Source organism: Carassius carassius, chromosome 8, assembly GCF_963082965.1.
Source record: "Carassius carassius chromosome 8, fCarCar2.1, whole genome shotgun sequence".
Taxonomy (NCBI): Eukaryota; Metazoa; Chordata; class Actinopteri; order Cypriniformes; family Cyprinidae; genus Carassius; species Carassius carassius.
The window spans coordinates 9,771,563-9,784,936 of record NC_081762.1 but is presented as its reverse complement, the minus strand read 5'-3'; the positions used below and the strand labels follow the sequence as shown (position 1 = coordinate 9,784,936).

The following is a 13,374-nucleotide window of genomic DNA, read 5'->3' as shown; positions in this document are numbered from 1 at the left end:
CTTTTTTAATTTAAAACCAAATGTAAAAACTAACAAATACTGAATGCTGATTTAAAAAACTCTTATTGAATGTGTGTTGATTGTGTTGTTTGGATTATAGAACTATGCAGTTATTGCCTTTAATTTCACATGGTCACAGTTAATCTTTTATTTTAATGCCAGTTCTATGTAGTTTCAACGCAGCTCAAAAACAGCTAAAAAAAGCTAAATGCTGATGTCTGTACCATCTATGGCTACGTTCACACTGCAGGGCTTAATGCTCAATTCCGATTTTTTGGAAAAATTAGATTTTTTTGCAAGGCCGTTCACATTTCCAAATAAATGCGACCTTTTGTGATCTCCTGTGTGAACGTGAAATGACCCAGAAGTGATCCGCATGCACAGAAGAATACTCAACGGCCAACGACGTCACTCGTTGTTTGTGGAAGTAGCTAAACATGGATGTCAACAACAGTGTAGTCAACAGCGGAGCTCGTTTAGCAATATTAAAGTTATTTAAGCAGGATCGTCCGCCATGGTTGTTGTTTATCTTCTTATTCCCGCCTACTTCAACGCAGTATTATGACGTTTGTAGTGTATCAATAACGTACGGGTCGGATACATGTGACCTGGCCGTTCAGACGGTGGTCGCATTTCAAAAGATCGGATACGTATCGGATTCAGGACTACATACCCAAGTGGCCTGGGTCGCATTTGAAAAGATCGGATCTGTGTCATTCAGACTGTCATGAAAAGATCAGATACAGGTCGCATACGGGCAAAAAATTGGGTCGTTTCAGCCTGCAGTGTGAACGTAGCCATATGTTTGTATTGAATGTAGGCTACTTACTGTGCAGTTACTGCTGTTAATTTCAGATGGTTGCAGTTATTGTTTTCAATAGCCAAAAGCCAGTTTGGCCTATTAAATATCAAATAAACATCTTGTTTATGCACACTTTCCTTCTTTCTTGTTTGTTGCTTAAAGATAAAAAAAAAAAAAAAAAAAATCGGAAATCGGTATCGGCCATGAAAAATCATGATCGGTGCATCCCTAGTACTACCCCATGAGAAGGACCCACAGGTCCTGAGGTTGCAGTGTTGTACTGGGGATCTGATGCTGGGAGGCTTCCGCAGAAGCCCAGGCTGCATGTCCAAGCTGAAAATGAAGGATTACACCAGCCTGTAATGTTGCCATAAATAAACGTGACATTGCGATTTGATGTGTAATGTGATGCGTTCGCTTTCATTTAAGCTGGTGAACGATCTCAGCTTCAGCACAAATAATGAAGAGCTACCTGATCTCTGGTTCATTACAGTTTGCACATATTTTTTTGTCACAAAGTTGATCTGCCTTCAAAACACCTGGTAAAAGAGTTGCAAGATAACGTGCATCATCACTACAACACACCCTTTACCGCATTGGTTCTGGCTTTTGTTTACACAGAGCTTGTTCCAGGACCAAACCCAGCAATGTTACTAGGTTCCCAACCCAGGATCGATCCCGGAATCGATCCCTGAATCAATCCTGGGGTATGTTTGAATTCACACAGTAGGCAATTTTCCAGGACCAACTTTCAGTGTGAAGCCTTTTCATCACTATAATCAGTCAACAGCAGGAGGCCCTGACTTAGCCAAACCGAAAAAGTCAGAAAACAGAACAGGTCAGAGTAGCGCTACAGAAATGTCTAGTATTGAATGCAAAAAAACTAGCAGTAGGGGAGATGAAATGGACCGTACTCACCAACCATGTCTCCCGTGCATGACTCAAGCTCATGGATATATGCTGGAGGCAAAGTCCGAAGAGCTGTGTACAGTAGATTGCTCAGGTTTTAGTCTGGTCCAGACAAGAGCATTGAGAAAGCCTAGTCTGGATCACCTCCCTCAAATCTTGCCTGTCACCCTTAGACCCATGCCCCTCTTGAGCCCTACCCGCAGGTGGGGGAGGGGTGCAAGTCAGGACACTAGTCTTCTGAGCCCACCTTTGATCCTTAGACTGAGATGGGCCAGGGCCCCTTTGTTGCTCGGACCTGGACCTTCGTGAAATGAAGGATTTAAAGGCAGCCGAGCGCATTTCGGCATTCTTAAACTTACAAGAAATTTTTATTTTTCAAGTATCGGCAACGGCCAATACGTTTTTCTGTTTGGCTGATGTGTTCACTGTAGAGGTGCGATCATAAAATTGTGATTTCAAATTATGCTGTGCTTAATGCATTTGCCCACTTTCAGATTCATGTCATTTTCACTGTGTGCTGTATGTAAAATGTACCTTGACTTTATTTGAAAAAATATGATTCCCATTTATTTTTTAATCCATTTTCAAATTATTTCAAATTTCTTGATTAATTAAAATAAATAAAATTATATCAGCTTTATATCGGCCATCAACCACTCTGTTTTTCAATATATCGGAATCGGCTGTCAAAAAACACATATCGGTCAACCACTAATTCACTGTGAACAGAGCAGAGGCACAGAAAACACTGGATCACAAGCTGATCGCATAATGTGTGCGTTTTGCTTTAAAACATCCAGCAAAAACATACTTGATGACGGGATTAAGCAATTTTGTGCTGCTTTTGGTTTTAGTTCGTTTGACAGATACTGGGCCAAAGCATAATGGCCCAAAACACAACTTTAAAGACCTTTTATGTTAGATTAAGAAGTTTAAATAGATTTGAAAAACTAGCCTAGCGTTTCCTTTCGTCATGTGACCACGAAAATAGCAGATCAAGATCATATCATTGATAATATCGTTATATCCCAATCAAGCATTGACACGTATGGGCAGTTTGTGACTGTAATACTTTGTCCCCTGTAGTACTTTGACAGCCAGCTTATTTGGCACAGCATATTTCATGACAGAATCTACTACTTAAAATAGCACTTCACAATTTCAAACTTATCTCGGGAGAGCTGTGAGAAGGGAGCTGTGCTAAGGTAGTGCTTAAAAAGTGTGCAGAAACAAAACTGACCGCGAAAGAGCTAGAGAAAGACAAAGAGTTAACTGAAATAGTTTTGATTTCCATTCCAAAACATTTTGATCCAACAAGCTTGGAAGCACCAAAGCACTTTTTGACAGTTTACTTTAGCACCACATGAAACTGCAAACTGAGGAACAGTAAGCACAAATGTGTGGTGCTCAACGCTGGATTCGAGGCTCAGCCCTGGAGCTGCTGAGCAGCATGAGCACAGCACCGAAACCTCAAATTAACATCCAGCATTGAAAGACCGTTCAGGCCCGCTACGCATCAATGGCCAAGCTCATTATTCTGACAGAGAAGAAAAGCGACACACATTAGTGCACATACACAGAGATTCTTGCTGATGATTGAGACCGCACTCTTAAGTTGCCTCTGTTAGGCCAGCAAAGGTGGTTCAATCAGGTGCAATGGATTTAAAAGAGGGTTCCCCTGAAAGACTTGATTAACCTTTGGAAATCCTGTAAAATTAGACTCAGTAGCCAAATAAGTCAGGTTCTTGTGTTCAAAAACAGATTATTAGGCATGATAAAATTGTCAGCCTTCTCTGTTAAAAGAACATGGTATTGTCTAAAACTTCTGGACATACTTAACACTTCACACTAAACTCGTGTCATAACCTGAAAATGACATGCACTTGGTTGACAACAATGAAGTCATTTTTAACAGCAAATACTGATGAAATCATTATGGTTGAAGTTTTAAAGCCTACGTGAAGTCGAGATGCATGACAAATCGACTTTCTGTAACTGCCTCATTACTTTTTAAGTTCACCAGGGTTCATTCTCTGCTTCATCTGGTGATTCGAAGAATAAAAAAGACAGATGCCATAACTTGATGTTGAAATCCATTGCAAAAAAAAAAAAAAAGATTTTACAAGTTAAAGTGGTTCCAGTTTATTTATCTTCACCTCCCATAGTTTTGAGTGCTGATTGACAGAGGCTCTATTGTTTTCAGTTACGTAATCCAACCTGTTATTGTTAAGATATCAGACACTACATAAAGCTGCCACATACCGATATGGTCCACCAGTGTTTTGGGTAGCACTCCGCACAAGAACCGACAAGAACCGCTGTGTGTATAGAGCAAAGCAAAATCAGATTTAATAATGAAAAAAATATACACAAAGCTGTTAAACTCATTGTTTAGAGATGGGTGAAATGCTTGATGTACCAAGGTCTTATTAGGGAGGCAAATTAAGAGGGTGAACAAATCCCAGCACTGCCTCTCATGTCTTCCAAGGAATTTCAAGGCCTAGATGATCATTCCTAGAGTGTCCTGTCCTCAAACTCCCTTCAGTACGTACATAAACACAGGTCAAATGCCCCTCTTTCCTTCATAATAGTCATACCATTCTTTCTTGAAGGTGAACAAGACAACCACTCAGTCTGAAACCTTTTTTTTTTTTTAAACAAGAGTCACCCAGCACCATTGGATATTGTCCTTTGCAAGGTCAGCCAGGTCAAATGGATTAAAAAATAAATAAATAAATAAAATGTACCTTGAGCTTCATGTCTACTCCAACTTTGTCTATTCTAAATGCAAACAAGTACTATAATGTATACTGGGAAATGCCTCATCTAGCTCCTCTTTGCATCGTTTTGTACAGGGTTACAGCTGGGCTAATCAATATGTTGGCGTGAAAAGTGGTACACACATGTAGAATTCAGTGACTTCAATATACACTTGGATGATAATGCCACAGAAAGAAACATACAAGTCTGTGAAGCTGTACTCGCAGTAGTGTATCTGTCTGTTATGTAAGGCCCAATGAGTGATAAATTCTGGCTGATACAGATTAGACAATAACCAATAAATGACCTATATTTTGTCTAAATAAATAAAAAAAATCAAACAACAAAGGTCTTCAGCCCTGCCTTTGCAGAGAAACATTCCTGCACACTTCAATTCCTACCCAACACACCTGCTTGTAATTTTTTTAACCAACCATGAACACCTTGATTAGCTGGTTCAGGAGTGTTTGACTGGGGTTAGTGCTGAATGCTGCAGGATGGCTGGACCCTTTTTTTCTCATTTTAAATGCTACAGGTAAATTTCACACCATTGTAATGTATAGTATAAATAAATATAATTTTTTTGATTTTCAAAATATAACATTTAACATTTAAGCATGCCCCCCCCCAATGTAAGGTAGTCTGAATACCTAGAAAAGTGCTATATAACTGTGACAAATTATGTCAAATTAAATATCCAATGTATCGATCAATAAATTAAAACCTCTAATGTAGTCTGATACATGATTTACTGATAGACAAATAACAGTTTCTCTAAAAGTTTCTGATAGAGATACACTGAAAATTTGGCAATGGCAACTCAAATTTGGTAATCACACACTTAAATTGATGTGACAAAGATATGTAATGAAAGCAGGGCATTTAACAATAAGCTTTATTATCCAAAATGAGTCAGACATCAGTGCACTGAACAGTAAAGTTGAAGTTTAGTCATACGAAACTTACTAGAGAAGTGTGAAGTGTGACATAATACAGGCCTACCTCTTTAAATAAATACAATTTAAATTCAAGTATCCCGCACTATAATACCCTTTGAATGTAACGTGTACGTTTCCTTGGAACTGGAATCATGGAGGAATATCATGTGAAGTCCACTTTGCAGGGCACTTACATTTGAATAAGACAACACTTGTAGGCTGCAGCCTGAACAAGAGATCTCCTCACCAAAGTGAAAGTGTTGGCTGGTGTCACTATTTCGCGAACACAGTGGCAGATCTTCACCAAATTCGGGGGATCCCTTCAGCTTGTGGAGCCCTCTCGAACGCCATGCTCTGCGTGTCAGTAGCCAACCGGGATTGCCAGATTGGGGGCTATCGATGAGGGGGTGGCCTCATTCAAAACAGGGCTTCGAAAGGTAAACTCGACTTGGCGTTCGAGATTGTTCCCTCGAGCTGAAGGGATCCCCTGAATTTGGTGTGAATCCACCGTGCTGTTACGGAGATATGCCCATTCAGTATCTCAGTGGTTTTCCATACACTTAAGCTTTAAAGCATTTCATCCAGGTCACCAGTAGCAAACAATGGAACATGCTCTGCTGGACAAACCAAAAATTTACATATTTACAAGCATTTTATCTGCGTTTTTGAATTTAAAAAAATTATAATTATATCTGTGGCATATCTGCCGATACTGATATATCTGTGACAGGCTCATATCGGCCGCTAAAATCGGCAAAACTATATATAAATCGGGCTGTAGTGTTGACGTACATTACTATGAACAAAACTGATGTTACACTAGCAATATGTAAAATTTGTTCTATTGAAATACTGAATTCCTTTTTGAATTTCAGGTTTGGGTGTTTTGGCAAAAATAATAATAATAACAACAACAACAATTTTGTTGCATCACAAATTTCTGAGAAACTAAAGTTAAAAACCACTTAAGTTAAAGACATCAGTATTTCTTTAATAACCACATACCAAACTAAAAATTCTAATACAACTTAGTTCAGTCTGACAGGCAGAAATTACCAGAGTCTTCCACTCCACCCAAAACTTTGAAGGAATGTTGCTTGAAGACAAGATCCATTTTCTACAAACTCTATTCTAATTCTATCAAACTATGTTGGTTATTGGTCCATTTGTTTTATCATTATTAACCAATACTGCATATTTATCATTTGATACTTAATTTTTCCTACATTTAAATTCTGACTAATAGGGTGAATCAGGTCAAAGGTCAACATGAAATAGTTCAAAGGATACAAGGTTACACAAAAAGTTAAGCTTTCGCTGTGAAAGAAAGTTAGAATGTTGGACTAGCAACCATCAGGGCTGACCTGTTCATAATGCTGAGCCGCAGAAGAATACAGTGGACAAAAAGAGGAGTGGTGCATTGTGATGTATTGAATTGCATGGAAGGACGTTAAGCTTTGGAAGCTAGCAGTGGTACGGTGGGGAGATCAAAAGAACTAGTGCCCTGTGACGGACTGACGGTCCATCGGAGGCAGCTGGGTATGTGTGTGTTCCAAGACTCCAAAATCAGGTCAGAATCTATCTAATATGGACCACCCGTGTGACCACACACAAACAAAAGAGCTAGCGAGAAAATGAAAAATCAGACTGGAGACTGAGTCTGAAGCGCAACAAAAACCGACACGAGTTCCCGCTAACTGTCTATGCAAGCCAGCAGAGTTTGATCGGTTATGACAGTTCATATGTAGTTTTAGTGAACTCCTGCTTTAAATAAAAAAGCTTTGGATTGACCAAAACCACTTTTGTATAGACTTCAGCAAGTCTGACCAAAGCAAACACATGGGGTCTTGGATCAGTCACCAATGGTTAAATTAAGAGCACATGTAACACTACTCTTTCAGTCAAAATCTTTGCACTTTTGCTTATTCTCTCTTTCTCCCCTAAGACTCCATTTGGCCAACGCTAATAATAGTTCATAAACTTCTTTCACATCATTTCTTTCTGTCTCTCTTACACAATTTTGAAGCAAGATAACTGCTGTTTCACAGAAATGTAGAGTGCATGCTGATTTGTTTATTTTTAGGATGAATGCTTACATTTGGTGCTAAAGATTGAGGGAGCATAGCCAGATTAAGTAGGAAGGTGGCAGACAATTTGCAACATCAGAGAAATGAGAGGAAAAAGAGAGAAATGAAGAGACATTAGAAGTTCAGTGATATCGCTTTATCTTCCAAAATATGCAATGAAATTAAAACTTTTGGTTGTTTTGTTGTCGCAAACCACTGTGTGAATTCTTCTTAACATCACATCAAGATACATCTCAAACAAACTATACACCTAATTATACAACTATACATCTAATCTGACATGTCATCTTGGCTTAAAGATAAAAACCAATGCCCAAAAATATGGGGATAAGTGGAAAAAAAGGTACAACCTGTGCTATCTGAACTACAATATGTTGGCGTGTTTGAGGTTATCAAGTGTCTCCTTATTCTTACCTCCCTTAGTGAACACCAGATGTATGAAATTGTGAACTGAAATGACATTAAATTGAACCATCTAGCCCTGAAGGCAGCAATTTGGAGTTGTCATCTTGCTTCATTGCTTTTTGCAGAATCTCTGCCAAATAAAACCCACACATTTCTAGTTGAGATGTGTCTGAGAGAAGGAGAATGACAAACTCATATATGTGTGCCTGAACATGCCTTTAAAAATCCAACCCATGCACTCGGCCAGTCTATTGTTAGAGAACCACTGAACAACTTCCCTTCCTTCCTTGAAAAAAGAAAACAGATACACCTCCTTTGTGTTAGTTTATGTGTCAAGAAAAAGAGAGCGTTCTCGTACAAGATTATTACATAACTTTTCTGGACAATTTCTTTGGACAACTGTTTGAAATGAAAAACAGCTCATTTGCATTTGTGACACATGCAAATCAAACATTTGGACAATCCCATAATGTAAGATTATGTTGCAGTTTATAGTCTAATAGCACACTGTAGAAAGTCGACATCAAGCATTTTAGACTCAAATGAGATAACTATTATCTTAAAGCTAAATATATGGCCTGAAATACATGTAAACACAAAGGTAAGGCCAAATGGACAACATCTGCATCAAAATTCATAGGGCTTTCCCAGAAATCATGTCAGATTTTAGCATAACTCAGATCAGAAATGAATGTAATAAAATTCTATCAAAAGGTTTGTTTACATGGTCTTTTTAGAGGTGGCATAAATGCAATCCAACATCTGAGCCTATACATTAAAGGGGTCATATGATGCGATTTAAAATTTTCCTTTCTTTTTGGAGTGTTTCAAGCTCTGGTGCATAATGTACATCTGTCAAGTTGCACAGACTAAAGTCTCAAATACAAAGAGATAAGTTAAGAGTCAACCACGCCTACCTAAAATGGCTCATTCTAACATGCCCCCACATGTCTACGTCACCATGTGGGAAGATTTGTATAATGCAGCTCAAATGTGCATGCACTGAAAGGAGTAACTTTTATTCTCACTTTATAAATGCGAGTTTTGATCAGTGTAGAGTAGCTCTTGTTGTTTGTCGTTTCTCTGATCACAAATGCAGACATGGGTTTTATGTTTACTCGGCACGATACGCAACGAGTAGAAAGACAGTTAAAGTCATTATAATCAGTAATAATGTCCCCACTGGATGCAACAAATGCCTCATTTGTAATTGGTTTTACTGGTTTTGTCTTGTTGCGCCGGGACACACAGCATCACTGTATGGTAAGGGGCGTAACATTTGCGTCACATGCTTGAGGAATTCAGCCAATCACAATGCACTGCATAGCTGGCCAATCAGCATACACCTCGCTTTTCAGAACAATGAGTTTTGTAAAAATTTATACATTTCAGAAAGGCGGGCATATAGGAGCAACAATGATGTACAGTATGTGGAAAATAATGTTTTTTTAACCTTAAACCTCATAAACACATCGCATTACTCCAAAATAATATTTTTAGCTACTTCATATGACCACTTTAAATAAAAAATAAAAAAAAACAAACGTGGTAACTTTTCATTGATCAAACTAACCTGCATATTTATCTTTAACCGCCAAATGAACATCCAGTCATTATCATAGCGCAGTAACTTTTACTTCTCTTCATAACCGCTCCAGTTGATTCAGAATCACTACAAAGAACCGATTCATTCGCTGCTCTGGAATCGGGCAAAGTAGCGGATGTTGATTCGCTTAAAAAAGTCCACAGATTGACAAAAAAAAAAGGTCCAGGGTTGAAGTGCAAGTGCATGAAAGTTCCTACCACACCTCACAAGATTCGTTCATTAGGCGAACAGGACTAAATGAACGAGTAAGCGTTTTTTTATTTATTTTATTCACGTTTAGTAGCGGTGTTTTAACGAATATTAGTGCGTTAAAAACTGTCAACAGTTCAGAACAGTTCGCATCGTTCGATATCCTTTACCAGATCATGAAAATCACATAATGTAAATCATTCGGTTCCGGTAATTTTATTTTATTTTTAAAAAACGGTTCTCGATTCCCAGCCCTAAGGAAAAGATGTCTACAGAGTAAGCACGAACTAGAAGTAAATCTATAAATACGATCTAAAAATAAATGCACTCTTGAAATTGTTTGTAAACACGCGTGCGCAAAGTTTACCGGTATTGGCTGCAAACCAGACTCTGTGATCAAAACTAGTTTCACTAATAAAACTTATAAGCATGCATGCATCTCATTCATAAATAGCAAGTTTACTTTAAATCGACCCTATTATGAAATATATGAGTTACTCCTTTGTTGATGGGTATGTTTTGGCAGTGAGTTACATTACAAAACGCTTAATAAATGCATATTCGTAAATTACATCCGTATATCTATAGATATAACATGAGCACGAAACCATGTTTTCAACACAGCCCCCATCCATCCATCCATCCATCCAAACAGTCTGGAATACTCACCTCCAAATCGGTATTCTTCGAAATGGAATTAAAAGAAACGGTGTTTGACTAGATTGTTTTCTGTACACGTTGGAATGACAAAAAGTGCACAGGGTTAAACGTTTGCGCTGTGATCCTGCATGTTGTACGAGGTTACAGCCGCGTCCGCACAAGTTGGGCTCAGCTGACTGCTTCAAACACGAGGCTGAGGAACTCTTCCAGCCCCGCCCCCTTTACGCACAAGACACACCTCCTTATTTACAACCCGCCTATTTTAACCCATTGTCCTAAAATTCAGAAGGACACATTCGATGACTGACAGTTTTTGTCTGTTTGAATATCAGCTATAGCACATCATGCATAGTACATATTCTCAATAAGAAAGGAGCTAAATGTATTACACCTTATAACAAAGGTAAAAACATAGGTATCACTTGGTTAATGCCGAGAACGGCATAGTATAAGGTTAATTAATTATAATTACATTGTTCTGTTTAATCCCGATGTCCTTGTGCCGCTTTAAATACTCGAGCTCGTGTGGATTCTGATTGGCTGTGGTTTGTTTGTTTTTTCGTTCCTCAACCGGAAAATCGTTCTAAAGTTCTCATAAAATTAGAACGATTATTACTAGTTTTCGCACGTGCATTCTTCAGCATACATTTACCAGCATACATTTATCCCGAACGAATGACTCTCATGAATCGGTTCTACGAATTCAATCAAACACAACTGTCGAAGAAATGATTCACTTTTATGAGTCAGTTCTTTTTAGTTAATCATTAACATACAGCGCTATTCTATTATTCTTTTTGGTTTAGTAGTTTATTATTCTTTTTACAACTAGTAGTTGTCCGATTCCTTAATGAATGACTCTGAGTCGGTTCTCTCGAATCAAACAGTTTACAATAGTGAGTGTAAATAATGACACTATATGAAAACTGGTGGTAGGCTATTTTTCATAAACGTGCATTAGAAAACCCATTACTGGTGTGCATCTTGAGACAAAACAAAGGCACTGATATATTTTATGATCAATCAGTTCAGGTTTCTTTCAGTTGACACAGCTCATACATACATTTTAGTCTGGGACTAGGTTTAAGCCTTGTCTGTGAAACCAGAGGTATAAATTTATCCCTCTCAGTCTCCGTGTTAAATTCAGCATCTAATATGATCTGTAATCATGTAAGGTGAACCACAACACTGATATGTGATATGGCCTCATATTGTCCTCTCTTTGAGCTGAAATTACCATCACATTCCACCACGGTACCTTCTGTCCATGTATTACATCACACGAGACTTACATTGCATCTGATGATTTATGATATTGCCTGGTAAATAGGTTACATCTTCTAAACATGCTATCTCTCTGAAATTGCTATACAGTACAAAATCCATCTGAGGCTATCATCGCTTCCAGAAGCTGAGGCGTCACACATTGGAGACCAGGTAAGCATTTCCAGGAGCGATGGACACTGGGTGTTGACAGGATCAGGGCGGGAGGGTTTGCTTGGGATTACGTATAGCCATCTCATGAAACATGGCCCTCAGCCAAACCTGGCGGGACACACCTCTGGAATTCCAGGAGAAGCGGTTATAAGATGCTCCTATGGGACCAATACTGATTGTACAATTCAGATGGAGACAGCATCACTTTTGCCTGGTGAAACCTCATATAGAAAAGATATCTGAAGATGTATTCATGGCGATTTTTTTGTTTGTTTGTTTGTTTTGGTCAGTGACATCAGATATCAAACATCATCTTGAGTGACACAGAATCATGATGGGTGGCTCAATCTTGAAATATAGATACTTAAGATACTGATGCTGACAAACATTGTTGATATTGATACAAAAATATATATTTTTTGTTTGTTTGTTTGTTTTTTGGAAAATATATATTTTTTCTTTTACTTATCTGAACACAGGCATCAATGCTGAAAGGTCAAAGGTTAAAGTTAGGTTTATTGTCATCTTACATAACACCGCAGAATAATGATTTCTTCATGAATCAGCAGTATAAGAATAACTTCTATATTGTTACTAGTATTTGAAGATGAACTTTTTCTGGACTGAAGCAACTTAGATTTACTTCAAAATCCATACATGATCCATATTATGGTACAACAGACAGATAAATAAATAGCAGCACCGAATTGTATATTTCTGCTCAGTTTTGGTCTTCTGAATAAAATTTTTCCTGTTTTTCCTTCTCAGGCATGAACACCATGTTATATCATACAATATAACCCATAAAATCCTGACGGATGGATGTAGATGATACAAACATAAAACATTTATGCCATCTCTAATTTTTGTCAGCTTTACGGGGTTAATAAATAACAAATAGTAATAATAACTAGAATGTACATTTCCTGAAGAAAATGTGAGTGGTGCTTGCAGTGGCAAAACTCTGCTCCCGGTAGCCACACATGAAGCCTGTGTGATGTTGTGGATCCAAGATATACAGTGGGGCTCGAAAGTTTGGGCACCCCTTGCAGAATCTGTGAAAATGTGAGTAATTTTAAAAAAATAAGAGAGATCATACTAAATGCATGTTATTTTTTATTTAGTACTGTCCTGAGTAAGATATTGTACATAAAAGATGTTAACATTTAGTCCACCATACAAAATAATTGCAGAAATTATTAAAATAACCCCACTCAAAAGTTTGGGAACCCTTGGTTCTCAATACTGTGTGCTGTTACCTGATGATGCACGACTGTCTTTCTGGTTTGTGATGGTTGTGCATGAGTCCCTTGTTTGCTCTGAACAGTTAAACTGAGCAGCGTTCTTCAGAAAAATCTTTAAGGTCGTGCAGATTCTTCAGTTTTCCAGCATCTTTGCATATTTGAACCCTTTCCAGCAGTGACTGTATGATTTTGAGATACATATTTTCACACTGAGGACATTTGAGGTACTCAAACACAACTATTAAAAAAGGGTCAAACATTCACTGATGCTCCAGAAGGAAACACAATGCATTAAGAGCTGGGGGTGAAAACATTTGCAATTTGAAGATCAAGGTAA

General features: G+C 38.1%; 1 protein-coding gene across 2 annotated transcripts in view; it reads right to left on the bottom strand.

Moving 5' to 3' along the window:
* LOC132145206 (growth factor receptor-bound protein 10-like) overlaps window positions 1–10,565 on the bottom strand; it is a 48,106-nt gene extending 37,541 nt beyond the window's left edge. For both annotated transcript variants that reach the window (XM_059556035.1, XM_059556036.1), the window contains exon 1: window positions 10,366–10,565. The gene's annotated coding sequence lies outside the window, so the exon portion shown is untranslated. The remainder of the gene's footprint in view (window positions 1–10,365) is intronic.
* Between the last annotated feature and the right edge of the window lie 2,809 nt (window positions 10,566–13,374).